At 41.0% G+C, this 11526-nt stretch overlaps 1 protein-coding gene across 5 annotated transcripts in view; it reads left to right on the forward strand.

Moving 5' to 3' along the window:
• Nucleotides 1-11526, forward strand: part of LOC120961443 (neurabin-1) — a 66205-nt gene that overhangs the window by 24977 nt on the left and 29702 nt on the right. For all 5 annotated transcript variants that reach the window (XM_049607311.1, XM_049607315.1, XM_049607316.1 and 2 more), the window contains exon 3: nt 10428-10895. The gene's annotated coding sequence lies outside the window, so the exon portion shown is untranslated. The remainder of the gene's footprint in view (nt 1-10427; nt 10896-11526) is intronic.

Consider the following 11526-nt stretch of genomic DNA (forward strand, 5'->3'; position numbering starts at 1 on the left):
AATGGCGTACGGTGCGGATTTTATGCTTTCAATGGCGTCGCAGTCGATTCATTGCGGAGATGAATGGAGTACCGTTCGTTCCCTTGCATCTAGCCCTTCTCCTTCTTCTGCTACTCCTCCTCCACCTCCAGTGGAATGTTTTCAGATCATCGTACGATCCGCAACTAGAACAGGTGGCATATGTGTGTGTGTGTGTGTGCCGCTTTTGTGGGGATCGTATTTGCTCATGAAAAATTCAATCTCTCATGACGTTGTTTTGCTTTTGCCATTAAGGTCTCCTCTTTCTATCTCTCGCTCTGTGTATGTGTGTACATTGTGACGTAAAGAAGTGGACAGGTCGGCATTCGGGTCGTCTGAAATTGAAATCCCAAACTATCTGACCAACCACTGGGCTGAGCCCCGGGTCGTATTCATCGTTCCTGGTAGGCGCGCACGTTGCGCCCGCTGTGTAGGCTCTCTCTAATAGGCCCCTGTCATTATTTTTAGATGAGAAACAGGCTGCTGCTGTACCGAGGCACTTGAACGTGAACCTCAGGTGTAATTGCAATCATCAGTCGGCTCGAACTTGGCTGTATTTCCTCGTCCTCCCCCTACGTCCACACACCGTCTTCACTTGTCGGTCGTCCTAGTAGTCGTCTGGGCAACCTAATTCTTTCCCCTCCGTGCGTGCTTTCGGGGACAACATTCGATATCTGGCTTTGGTTTTTGCAATTTGCACTGCCGGTGGCCTTGTACAGGCGCATTGAACCGGTACTCGGAATTCCAGCACGCGCTGATGTAGTAACACTTCTGATGATTCCCTCCATCGTCGTTGGGCATAATTGGGCATAAAGGGAGGGCGAAAAACGACCGAGGGAAAGCGCATATTTTGAAATGGAAATACTGAAGAAGAGAGAGAGAGAGAGATAGATAGAGAGATGGTCTCAAAGGTTCGCAGAATGGATGCTGTGCTATTATGGGTTGGTTTACCTCTGGGGTGGTACCGACCATTGAATCCTCTGACAGAAGCAACAAAAAGGAGGTCAATAATGTATGCTCATGAATATATGGGTAGCTTCAATGGTTGATAAGTTGAAATTGAAATGCATATTGATGATAGTGTAGAGCGCCATCGGTCGTACTCTCTGAGCCAAGTCCTGAGCTCTGGTACTGTCGTGCCGTGTACGTGCGAGAGATATGATATCGATGATACACCATTGCTCCAGTGTACGCACACACACAAACACACTCACAGCATCGAGAAATTCACATCAGTCCCGGAAGAGGTATGAAAAATTGAGGAGAGAAACAGGCCGTTACCGATGGAAATGGAAAAGCCCAAAGCCTCGAACCAGCAGCGATCGAGAGGCAACAGCTTGCTGCGCGACCCAGTCAACAGGTTTTAAATGGCACGATTTGTGCTACTTATCGCTCTTGGCAGCTGCCGTTGCCAAACAGGCGTGGCTTTGATTATGAAAGCATAATACTAATGCTGCTAGTACTGGTAGTAGTAGTAGTGGTAGCAGTGCTTCACGAAAGTGAAGGCTTCGCTTGATTTATGATGCTGACGGACGTGGAGAAGTTGAACGATTTCTTTGGCGTGATTTATTTTGGGCCTGTTTTGCTGTGGAAGCTTGATGTACGTTTGATATTGTGATGATTAAAATTTTGAGGAGCTATTCGTGCATCACTAACATGTATCATCCTTCACAGAGCTTGATGAAGATTGAAGGATTTAATGTGCTGTGCAATCGATCGAACATACCAAAAATCTTAATTTCAACCTTTGTGGGAAATTGAACGATACTCTATCGTCTTATTTTCACTTCCACATTCCATCAGAAGCGCAACCGACGCCGGGATTATGCCAAATAGGTGCAACTTTATCTCTCCCAGCTTCCTGCTCAATATCTAAAGAGCTGGTCACGCGTTTGGCCTTGAGTACCGTTAGAAATGCAGTGCCCTCAATGTGTGCAGACCTTGTTGCTGGCGGGGAATTTTCTTCCTCTCCAGAAAAGGCGACAAACATGAAAACGAGTTGGAGGTGCAAAAAAGCTGTGGAAAAGTAAGTGGATTTACCGGTCACTCCCATTTCTTGCAGCTCGGAGGGATTAGAGAAGGAAGCCGGATGGAGAAATACCTACTATTTGTGCAGCACAAGTTTTGTGGCATTAAGCGCACGTGTCTTTGGTATGCAGAAAATTACGCGTACGTATTGTGAGTGTGAGCAGAAGAGTCTGTTATGCGTCCTTCGTTTCTTTACGCATCGCGATTGTAAGTAAACATTGTTGAAGAATATGAAATATAGCGCATTGGAAGTAGGACATTGATACATTCACGTCTACAGTTAAGGGCAAAGAGAGTCTAGCAGGTGCAATCATTCATCCATTGGTCGGGATTTTGTTATCGTTTTGAATAATATCTAAGACCGTCACGCAAATTATGGGTTCCAGATAGCAGGAAACGCCTCAGCTCGTCTTTCCAAAACAATTATTTTGCCCTAACCAGCAAATATATCGAAATCAACGTCTATGGTTGACCTTAAGCGTTTGCTATTCAATTGTTTGTGCTGAAATTAACTCTTGGCGGGCTAATTATCGGTTACTTTGCGATGTGCATACAGCTTAATTCCATATCGATCGACCATTTGGTCACGTTTGCTTGGTAGAGCTTGGCAAAGTACGGGGAACGTCCAAGAGGCGAATCCAATCGATAGCGAACGAGATGAAATCCATTTTAATTACGATAATGATCATTCTGCTTTGCGAAAGGTGACTTCTTGCGTGCGTTTCGGTTGGTCGTGTTCGTAAACGCCTTCTGGCAAACGTTCCGTTTCGTTACCAGAAATTATCGTATGGGAATAGTTCTCCCTTTTAGCTATCGTTAGGGAATAGCTGCTTGAACACGAAGCTATAGAAACCATTTCGCAGACAGCGCATCGTTCGAATTCTGTGCTCTGGACAGCACTTCGCTGGTAAGTGAGGAGAGTAGCTAAATCGAACATGATATAATTAGGTGTCGAAAATGGGCATTCTGTGTTTGCTTAATGGACGTTTATCGGCATCGATGGGCTTTTAGTTACATTTATAGAGAGAGAGAGAGTAGATTTACTTCTCTAGCGTATTCGGTACTCTGTACGAATGCTACATTTTTTACACAGATTAAAAATTTTGTTGTCTGATGACTGACCGCTACTCACGAAAAAAAAGTTGTTCTTGTTTCCAAGAACGATGACTCACAGAACTTCGCAAACACTTCTCATTCTAACAGGCTGTAAAGTTGCACCAATTCGTCACCCCATACCTTATACAGAACAAGTAGTGCAGTCTTAAATTTCGTGTGTCGATTGATACAACCATCTTAGGAGAGCTTAAAATTAATGGAATAAATTACAGGTTGGTTCCGCTGACGGTTAGTTCTGCTTGCACGTTGTATAATGCTACACAACTACCATTTATAGTTGCAAGTAAACTACATCAAAGCTTGTTATTTTTTGCTGGAAAATGACAATGTATTTTTTCTAGAAATGAATGTTATATTTACAAGAGGGTTGTATTTCGTTTTTTTTTTAATTTTCATAACGTGTGCCAACAGTGTTTGAGAATTAATTTTTGGATAAAGTTAATCCCCGGGACGTAACGAAAAAAAAAACTCCGAATCACAAAACGATTGATAGCGCGAACGAGATTAGCGGACAGTGTCATAAATATGCAATCGTTTGTGTGCGACGATGGGGGGGGGGGGACAAATGATGGGATCTAGCAGAAGGGGGACCAGTTATATTTCCGAACAAGATACATCTATATTTGCGGCCTGCAACGATACGGCGACCGTACGGTCGAAGTTAAGAAGAAATGGTCGTAAATCCATTTTGAGTCATTTGCATTATTCAGCAGCAAACAGTAGACGCTAGCGGCTATAAAGAGGGTCTATCAGGGAATTTTTGAGATAGGCTTCGTTGATGTGTGTGTGTGTATGTGACATAAACGATGAAATGTAATGTTTAAATAATTTACTAACGAATTTTCTAACGAACATTGTTTTATTTGTCGTAAACATGCAAAATAAAAACACAAAAAGCGAATTGTAAGCGCAAAGGTCAAGATTGATCGTTTGTTGGAGGATCTATTACAAAAAATTGAGGTTTGAAATGAAAAAAAAAACAACTACAACGGCCAAAAATATGCCAAGGATGAAGAAAATTTCATTTCTTAATTTTTTTCCATGGTTAGTACACACATACAAGCCGTTTAATGTTGCGGCTTCTTTTATACAGCTCAACCACCCTTCTGGTGCGTGTGTTTTTCTTTGCTTTGTTCTCGTTCCGGGTGGCTTCTCGCGTGGCTGGCTACTGGCCCCGGCCGGAGGTCATGGTGAAACAGAATTTTCTCCATTTTCAAAACAAAGAAAAAGCGATCGGAGGAGGAGGCGTACGGCTCGGTTTGTAGAAGGTTTGTTATAGCTTTGCGTCTAATTGCATCTTTTGAGGGTTGAGGGTTGAGGGTTGAGGGTTTTTTTAAAGCGCTTTACAAGAAGTTAAAGTTAGACACATCATGGCATCGCAGCTTATCGCATCTTGTACACTATCTCTTCGCGCTGTTGTGTGCCGCTGACGTATAAGTTCGCATCTACATAATCTTGTCCCCGCGAAAGAACATGTCATGGTCAGTGGGCACGTGATGCGGAAAAATGGTGTGCACCTTGAAATGAAATACTCTGTTGAAAGGTAATCTACCAAACCAGTAAGGCTGATGATGAAGGTAGAAGGAGAAGCCACGTTGATGTTTCAAACGATTTCATTCCGCAAATAATATTGTTCATTCGCCGATTTCTTCAAATACTGCCCTACCTTAGTAGCGCAAATGTTTTTCTTTTATTATTATTCTCCAAATTCGCCATATTTTCTACCCCCAGTTTTGATTATTAATCGCCAAAAACATCGCCTTTTCGTGCGTTTACGTGCTGGCTGCTGCTGAATATTTGTGTGTGTGTCCATAACAATAAATAAATAAACAAGCGTGTGCGCTGCAAACACTTTGAAGCGTAAATTGTGCCTCAAACACTTATCTCTGCCGGTTGCGGGCAGGGAGTGGATAGGCAAGGAGCAGGATGGTAAGGAGAACAAGTATAGAAAAGCACGGGGGGAAGGAATTGTGTTTCACGCTTCACCACGTGCGAAACACAACAGCAAAAGCTATCGAATTGGGGGAGAAAAATCAAACGAACCACTCGAAAGCAGAAGTGTATTCCCATGTTAAAAAGAGTTTAGTAGTTAGACGATCTGGTAGAAGGAAAAAAATGGGGAAAGAAAAAACGATAATAATGACTATCGTCGAAATAAATAGTGCAGATTAACGCTTACCACCACCCAACTGAATAGATCGTGAGTTTAATCGATGAAAAGCCTAGTTGATGACAGATGGGAAAATAAACTGGAGGGCGATAGAGAAAGCGAAGAATCATTAGACTCTTGGAGCTTAAAGAAGTTGTATTTGTGTTTGAAAGAAGCTGTAATTATTTGATTGAAATTTTATTGTACAAATTCAAACAAGAAGTCAATGCATTTGTGAACGGCAATATTTTAAATGTATTGTAAGACATTATATTTTATTTTCTGCACAAAGCTACAGCATACCGCACAAGTCCTATCTTGCCGACTTCTAAACATCGTCTATCTGCCCGTCTGACGTTTTCACCAGTGTCAAAAGTGACACACAAACTAAGGTTATTAAAGTGTGACGTGTGTAGCGAGGTTTATATAACTAGCGAGCTAAATTCAATGTTTACAGCTCGGCCGTTCCTGACAGTAAATTGTCCTCAATTTGTTTCTATAGTGTTGCTGGGGGTTTCAGTTAAAGGGTCAGAATTCACCGCAATCCACGACCTCAACTTGTCTGACTCTAAAACGCTATCATATGGTATCTGACTTTGTTTAAAACCATCGACATCACGGATTACGTAGCGATCATGTGGCAATCGTTTATGTATGACATATGGTCCTTTAAATTTAGCTACAAGTTTTTTATTTGTATTGGGAGTATTATCTATGTTACGGATGGCTACTAAGTCTCCTTCTTCAAACTCTAGAGCAGGGCGATGTTTCTTACAAAACTGGTTCATGTTTACTTGTTGTGACTTGATTATGTTTTCTGAGGCCTCAGAACGTATTTTTTCAAAATTTCTAGGGTATTCAATACTTCCATCAAGATATTCTGTCAACTCATCAATGACGGTGCCGCGCTGTTCAACACCAAACAAAAGAATGGATGGAACATTTTTTGTTGACGAGTGCACAGTGTTATTCAATGAATATTCTACCATTTGTAATTTTGAGCTCCAATCAGTATGATCTAAAGGATCAGAAATTTTGCTTAAAATTGGTCTTATTACTCTATTTACTCTTTCCACTTGACCATTTGCTTGAGGAGAAGAAACAGCAGTAAGAATGTGAGAAATATTATTATTTTCGAGAAATTTTTTAAATTCATTCGACGTAAAACACGTAGCACGATCACTCACTAGTCGTTTTGGCCGACTGTAATAGGCAAAATATTGTTTTAATGCATTACATACTTCTTTACTACTTGTGGACGTGGCTGAGTATAGTTTTGTGAATTTTGTAAATGAATCGATGACTACAAGTAGAAACTTTTTCTTTGATTGCAGGGAAGGTAGTGGTCCTAGATGATCTATATGAACTGTATCAAAAGGAATTGGAGCTTTGTATATATTGTGTAAATTACGCTGATCTTTCCGTGGTGGTGCGGAGTAAATTATGCATTTGAGGCAATTTTTTATGTAATTCTGCACATAGTTTTTCATTCCAGCAAACCAATAGAACTTACTCAGTTGGGCACAACATTTATCAACACCAAGATGGCCAATTTTTTCGTGAATGTTACGAATTAAGTTGGTTATCATGCCTTTAGGAACAAGCAGTTGCAATTTTCCTTGGGAAGGTTGACGGTACACAGTCCCATTCATTAATAAATATCCTTGTACCGTATTATTTTCAAGCCTAGTTTTTAGTGTTTGTATTTCGGGATCCTGTGACTGGGCAATTTGTAACTGGAAGTTGATGTCAATGTCGTCGACTGCTGCAGCTACATTGCTACGGCTGAGGGCATCAGCATGACTCATTACATTGCCGGGGCGATATTGCATTGAGTAATCGTAATCCTCCAAAAATAGAGACCATCTGGCAATTTTTGCCGAACAATTGCGATTCTTTAGGGTCTCTACTAGTGAATTGCAATCCGTGACTATTTTGATATGGATACCGTGCACGTAGGAATGGAAACGCTTAAGGGCATAAATTACCGAAAGAGTCTCCAGTTCGTAACTATGCAGGTTTGCTTCACTTGCAGAAGCAGTTTTGGAGAAATAAGCCACCGGGTGGAATTTTCCATCATCTTGCTTCTGTAGGAGAATCGACCCAAATCCTATTGAACTCGCATCACAATGCAATTCAGTCTCTCTGTTGGGATCATATATCGCTAGGACCGGAGCATTTAACAATTTTGTTTTTAATTTATTAAAAGCGTCTAAACAAGTTTCATCGAAAACGAATTTTGTGTTCTCCTTCAACAAGTTACTCAAAGGTTTAGCAATATTAGAAAAGGATGGTACAAAGCGTCTAAAATATGAAAAAAGACCCAAACAGCGTTGCACTTCTTTAGCTGTTGCGGGCAATGGATAGTTCTGGATTGCTTTTAAATGATAGTCACTTGGATGTATTCCCTTAGAATTCACATGGTACCCTAAATATTCCAGATCACTATGACCAAATTTGCATTTATCCAAACGCAGTTCAAGCCCGTTTTTCTTTATCGTTCGCAAAACGCTATTAAGTGTTGCTACGTGTTCGTCTATATTTTTTGACGCAATAATTATGTCGTCCAAATAAACTACAAGTTTCCTTTCATCTATATACTCTCGCAAAACTGAATTAATAAACCGTTGGAATTGTGAAGGAGCATTTTTCAATCCAAACGGCATTCTCACATACTCATATTGTCCATCTGGTGTAACAAAAGACGTATATTTAATGGAGTCCTCATGCATTCTAACTTGATGGAATCCGCTCTTTAAATCCAAGAGAGTAAAAACCTTCTTATTGCTGAGATGTTCAAGACACGTGTCGATTAATGGTAAAGGGTAGTTATCCCGTATCGTGATTTTGTTTAGAGGCCGGTAATCGACACACATACGAGTCTCACCGTTCTTTTTGCGAACTAATACTAACGCAGAGGCATATGGGGAACTGCTAGGGCGGATTATCTGTTTTTGTAAAAGATCTTGAACTATGTCTCGAATTTTATTTCGTTCAGCATAAGATAATCGCCTTGGTTTACAATAGATGGGAGTACTATTTGTGACACTAATGGTCATTGAATGAACGGGCTCCGTAATTGACTCTGTTGACACTCGCAAATAATGATTAAATACCCCAGAAATTATTTCCTGTGACTGTTCGTGGTTTAAATTGGAGCCTACATCTATTTTTGCCTCCTCGGAACTAATGTCGATCGCACATAACTCGCTAAATGTCGTGGTTATATTTTCAGAGACAGCATTATTATTATCATCAACCGAACCAATGGACTGCGAATGAATATCCTCCCCATTCTTACAAAAACCCCGCAAAATCTCTAAATGTTCAAGACGCGCTCTCATGTGTGGTTGAAGTTCGTTTTTATTTATGGTTTTGTAATTCATTAAACTTTGTTTGGAATAACGGTAACGTATGTAATGCAAATGAATATTAAATTTTTTTAACAAATCCCGTCCAATGATAATAGACCATGCCATTTGTTTCTTTGGAATGATGATAAATGAATGGTTAACATAAGTGTCACGAAAACGAATTCTTCCTTCTGCATACCCTAGCGATGTCAAAGGTTGATTTCCTAATCCGCGGAATCCAGAAAAACACGGATATTGGGCAAGAGTCGGGACAAGCTCTTCGCTGACAAAACTCCTAGGGCTACCCGTATCAAACAAAGAAAGTACACGTGAGGGCAAAATCTTGAACTCATTAGAGACTTTGAAAGCAACACTTACCTCCTGAATAGCTTCTATCTGAACTGCGCTTTCATTATAGTTCGGTTCGTGGATAACATTGTTTTGATTTGCTTCACTATGGTAGATGGCAGCCGACGTCGATTGAGTACGATGAGTGCAATCTCGAGCAACGTGTCCCATATTTCCACATAGGAAGCAAGACCCATTTCGCCGTCGTGGTTGCTGGCAGTCCCGTTGATGATGCCCGTAGTTCGAACAATTGTAGCATTTTATACCTCCAACATTGTCAGGTCTGGTCATTATCCTTGGTTTGAATGAAACTGACACCGGTTGTAAACGTATCGATTCGTATTTTTGCAGGGCTGTCTTAAGTTCGGTCAAAGAGTTTGCAGAAAAACGAATCGCAGCAGCATTCACAGGATCTCCAATTCCATCGATTATTATTGAAACTAGTTCTTGTTCTGATATTGTGGCGTTTTTAGCAATATTTTCCATTTCTAGCACATATCTTATGGTGCTTTCTTGAGGAAGAAGCTGTCTACGGCGAAGCTGATGATATACACTCTCCGGTGAAGGTTTAGTTGAGAAATTTTCCAGAATTTGTTGTTTTAACTCGTCGTAGCTTGTAAACACTATATATTTTGTCAGCATTGCAGCGGTACCATTCAAAAGTCGGCGCGTGATAATAATTTTTTCTAGTTCATTAACATTGAACAATTGAAAAGTTTGTTCAAGTTGCTTAATCCAACATTCGGCATTCTCATTCTTTTCGCCACTAAAACTATCAACTAGCCCTTCGATGCATTTGATTGTGTCCAACGGCAGTGGTTGTTGTATTTGCTTCATGTTGGCCATTTCTTGTTTAAGAAGCGAAACTTCTTTTTCCAGCTTCAATTGTTTTAATTTTGCAGTCAATGTCTCAATTGTACTCGCCGAAGCTTCTGTATTGCCTGACGCTGCTTCGGCACATGTTTCAAATTCCAGAGAAGATGGCGTGGTCTGGATAGTCGCCATTTTGCTTTCGGTGTGTGTTGCATCAAATAGCCGCCTGACTTGGGAGATGGAAGCTGATTCAGGCACGGTTTCGCCAACTTCTTTAAGAACACCCATCATTTTATCCTTCGAAATAGATGGCTCCATTGTTTTCTCGTTCGATATCCCACTTCTGAGGTTGTAAGACATTATATTTTATTTTCTGCACAAAGCTACAGCATACCGCACAAGTCCTATCTTGCCGACTTCTAAACATCGTCTATCTGCCCGTCTGACGTTTTCACCAGTGTCAAAAGTGACACACAAACTAAGGTTATTAAAGTGTGACGTGTGTAGCGAGGTTTATATAACTAGCGAGCTAAATTCAATGTTTACAGTATTCTTATTTCTTTTTCACTAATCAAATATTTCTTATCAAATTTTCATTCCAGATGTTATGAAAGACAAACAAAACATATACACAACGAGCGAAACGGTTGGAACAGTTGTAAGGTAACGTCATAGAAGGATGTAAACTACACGCAGCAGCAGCAGCAGCATAAACGACTGGTTATTCTCGCCATAATAAAATGGATCATATATTTAAAATCAACTAAACAAGGCCCGGAACATCGCAACGGAACGGTAGAAACGGAACCACGTGTTCCGTGTAAGCAAAGCATATCCGGTGTTAGCCGGCCTGTACGTGATTGATAAAGCACGGCCACGGACTTGGCAAGCTTGAATGGAGAAACACAGCAGCAGCAAGTAAAAGCAGCGTGAGTGTGTGTGTGTGTGTGTCAGTGTGAAGTGCTGCCCCACTAGAGATACCACTAGAACCTCCGGGGCCATTGTACCGGAGAAAACGAAACTGAGCTAAAGGGAGAAGAAGCTGTCGCTGCTGATTTATTTCCTGCGAGGTAAGTAGTATCCCCCCCCCCCCCCGCGTTTGGGGTGGAAAGGGAAAAGTACCTTTTATTGGGGATGGTGTCATCGGCACCAACCTGCCCCTTCGGTTGAGGTTGCAGCACTGTACTCTCCACCAAACCCCTGCTACAGTAGGTGACCGCTAACTGGATGTGTTTTAACTGGAGTGCTTTTTAACTGGATGTTCGCTAACTGGAGTGATTCTCAGTTAACGAACACTTAAACGTCAAAACATGAAACATCCGGAATCTCATGAAGATAAATTTGTCGCAAATGTGCATTTTTCAAACAAATTTAGGGTCTCTTGCCTACGTTTGCTATTAATTTATGTTATTACACGAATTACTATACTTTATATCAACATAAATGAGAAAAAAGTTTGGTATGTTTATTCCAGTCAACGCCAATCAAAACAATCAATCCATAGAAACGTCACTCCAGTTAGCGAACATTGTTCGTTAACTGGAGCTTGTTTACCTCTCAGTTAGCGGTCACCTACTGTATAAATCTGGACATAGCTTGTGTGAGTCGGTCGATGTGTCTCGGGTGCGCCGGACAAGATGACAAGAAGTTGTAATACAATGTAATTATGTCGTGGCTGCGGCTAGCCGTCGTCATACTCTG

The sequence above is a fragment of the Anopheles coluzzii genome, chromosome 2 (assembly GCF_943734685.1).
Source record: "Anopheles coluzzii chromosome 2, AcolN3, whole genome shotgun sequence".
Taxonomy (NCBI): domain Eukaryota; kingdom Metazoa; phylum Arthropoda; class Insecta; order Diptera; family Culicidae; genus Anopheles; species Anopheles coluzzii.